The sequence below is a fragment of the Micropterus dolomieu genome, linkage group LG08 (genome assembly GCF_021292245.1).
Source record: "Micropterus dolomieu isolate WLL.071019.BEF.003 ecotype Adirondacks linkage group LG08, ASM2129224v1, whole genome shotgun sequence".
In the NCBI taxonomy this organism is placed as follows: Eukaryota; Metazoa; Chordata; class Actinopteri; order Centrarchiformes; family Centrarchidae; genus Micropterus; species Micropterus dolomieu.
Window position 1 is genome coordinate 6,098,570 of NC_060157.1, and position 2,758 is coordinate 6,101,327.

Consider the following 2,758-nt stretch of genomic DNA (forward strand, 5'->3'; position numbering starts at 1 on the left):
CGCTCCCAGAATGCAGGGTTACTTGTGGTTCCTAGAGTCTCCAAAAGTAGACTAGGAGCCAGAGCGTTCAGCTATCAAGCTCCTCTCCTGTGGAACCAGGTTCCAGTTTGGGTTCAGGAGGCAGACACCATCTCCCCATTTAAGAGTAGGCTTAAGACTTTCCTCTTTGATAAAGCTTATAGTTAGGGCTGGCTCAGGTGAGTCCTGAACCATCCCTTAGTTATGCTGCTATAGGCCTAGACTGCCGGGGGATTTCCCATGATGCACTGAGCTCCTCTCTCCTCTACTTTCTCTCCCTCTGTATGCAACCTCATCCCATTATTGCATGTTACTAACACAACTTCTCCCCTTTCTGGTAGTCTTGTGCTTTCTCGTCTCTCCTATCACTTCCTGCAGGTTTTCTGGCTCTGGAGCTGTGGAGTCTGGATCTGTGGTTGCGGGTCACCTGCTGCCCCCGTGTTCCTGCTCGACACCCTCTGCTGCAACGACTATTGTTGCTAGTCTTATTGTTATTATTGTTATTATAATCATTAACATTACGATTGTTACCATTAACACTATAATAAATATCTGTACCATTTTTCATTTAGTCTATAGCAACATCACCTTCACTGTCTGTACCTCTGTGTGTATATTGTGTAGGCTTCCTCTCTCTCTCTCTCTCTCTCACCCCCAACCGGTTGAGGCAGATGGCCGCCCACCCTGAGCCATGGTTCTGCTCGAGGTTTCTGCCTCTTAAAAGGAAGTTTTTCCTTGCCTCTTTCGCCTAGTGCTTGCTCTTGGTGGGAACTGTTGGGCTTCTGTAAATATCATCACAGAGTACGGTCTAGACCTGCTCTTTTATGAAAAACGCTGTGGGATAACTGTTGTTGTGATTTGGCGCTATATAAATAAAATTGAATTGGGTATTATTGTCTTTACACTTGTTAAAGCACTTTGTAACTTGTTTTTGAAAAGTGCTCTACAAATAAAGATTATTATTATTGCACCACCATTATAGAATTGAAAAGCATTGACCAGACTGGTGCAGTAGGTGCACTATAATTGTGTGCATCCTGTGATATGATTTTGTCTATCCACCTTCATCTTGTGTTCAGCTCTGCGATAACATTCTGAGAATAATGAGTTTGCCAGGAAGCAACGTTTAAAGACATATTGCCTCAGTTACTTCAACCATGCTTTTCAGGAGACAGAATGAACAACTCCTCTTGTCCTTCAGTCAATTTTGACTTTACAGGCAGATTTCTGCCTCCTGTTTACATCCTAGTATTCATCATTGGTCTGGTAGCTAATGGATGGGGATTGAAGTCTTTGCTGCACAACTGGAAGAAGCTAAAGATCATCAATGTTTTTGTTCTCAACCTCGAACTTGCAGATATTTTGTATCTGCTCACACTCCCATTTCTGATGGTGTGAAGAGCGAATGGATCTTTGGAGCTACATTCTGCAAGATAACAAGATTCTGCTTCAACCTGAATTTATATGGCAGCATCGGGTTTCTTACTTGTATAAGTGTGTACAGGTACCTGGCCATTATCCATCCAATAAGAGTGATGGGAAGATTATCTCTGATACATTCTGTGGCTATCTCAGTCATGGTTTGGCTGTTGGTGAGCATTCAAAGTCTTCCAGACATGTTCTACCCCAAAACATTTGGAAACAGCACTGGGAAATGTTACGATACCACCAATAACAAGAATGTTGAGGATTACCTGACATTCAGCTTTGGATGGACACTCACTGGGTTTTGCATCCCACTCCTCATCACACTGGGCTGTTATGGACATGTGATTGTCGTTCTCTGCCACACAAATACCACTGACAAGGTACTGAAACAGAGAAGTTTGAAATTGTTGTTCATCTTGATTCTTCTCTTCTCTGTTTGTTACATTCCCTATCATGTATTCAAGAACCTGAACCTCTTAGCAGGAGTTCTGTCCAAACAGGGGATTTGCCATGAATGGTTTAATGGAATCTACATTGCTCATGAGTATCAGTACTAAAAAAATATAGTCTTGGTAAAAAAATAATTAACTACTCTCTCTCCAAAAAATGTGTGTGGAATATGCATACTTCTTCACACTGCTATTGAATTTCACATGCAAGTTGAGGAAGGAAGTGGTCATACATGAAACTGCGCGCGTGTGTGAAAGGGTGAATGCGATGTAGTGTAAAAGCGCTTTGAGTGGTTGCTCAGACTAGTAAGGCGCGACACAAATACAGAGCATTTACATTTGCTGGTGGTTTCAATATTAAGAGTGGCCCCTTAAGCTGATGATACACAGAGCAACTTTTAGAGCAATTGTGCAGGGCAATGTTGCCGTCAATGTTAATGAGTAAAGATTACTACTGTAATCCCCTTCCTCCACCACTCTGCCACCCGCCCCGCCCCTATCTGTTTAAAACATAGTCGGACTTGCCACTAGCAAGACTGCCCAGCAACACTGTTCAAAAACTTGCCCCGTGTATCATCAGCTTTAGTCAGTAGATACATTGTTATAACTATAAGTCATAAAAAGATTTGAGACTTGACCTGGCCTGAAATTTTGTTAAAGTGTCTTTTACTCTGTGTGCTGCACCACCATTATAAAAGTGCAAAGCATTGACCAGACTGGTTGGGTAGGTGGACTATGATTGCATGCTGGGAGGTCATTGCATCTACCCACATTCAGCGACCACATCTACATTTTGAGTTAAGTTCTACTGCAAGATTCTATGAATAATGAGTTTGCCAGGAAGCAACGTTTAAAGACATATT

The 2,758-nt window shown here is 42.3% G+C and overlaps 1 protein-coding gene and 1 pseudogene across 4 annotated transcripts in view; one reads left to right on the forward strand and one right to left on the reverse strand.

Moving 5' to 3' along the window:
• The window catches only part of LOC123974472, a 47,854-nt gene that overhangs the window by 27,153 nt on the left and 17,943 nt on the right, over nucleotides 1–2,758 (reverse strand). For all 4 annotated transcript variants that reach the window (XR_006825856.1, XR_006825857.1, XM_046055188.1 and 1 more), the window contains exon 4: nucleotides 1,713–1,829. The gene's annotated coding sequence lies outside the window, so the exon portion shown is untranslated. The remainder of the gene's footprint in view (nucleotides 1–1,712; nucleotides 1,830–2,758) is intronic.
• LOC123974655 lies at nucleotides 1,195–2,003 on the forward strand (annotated as a pseudogene).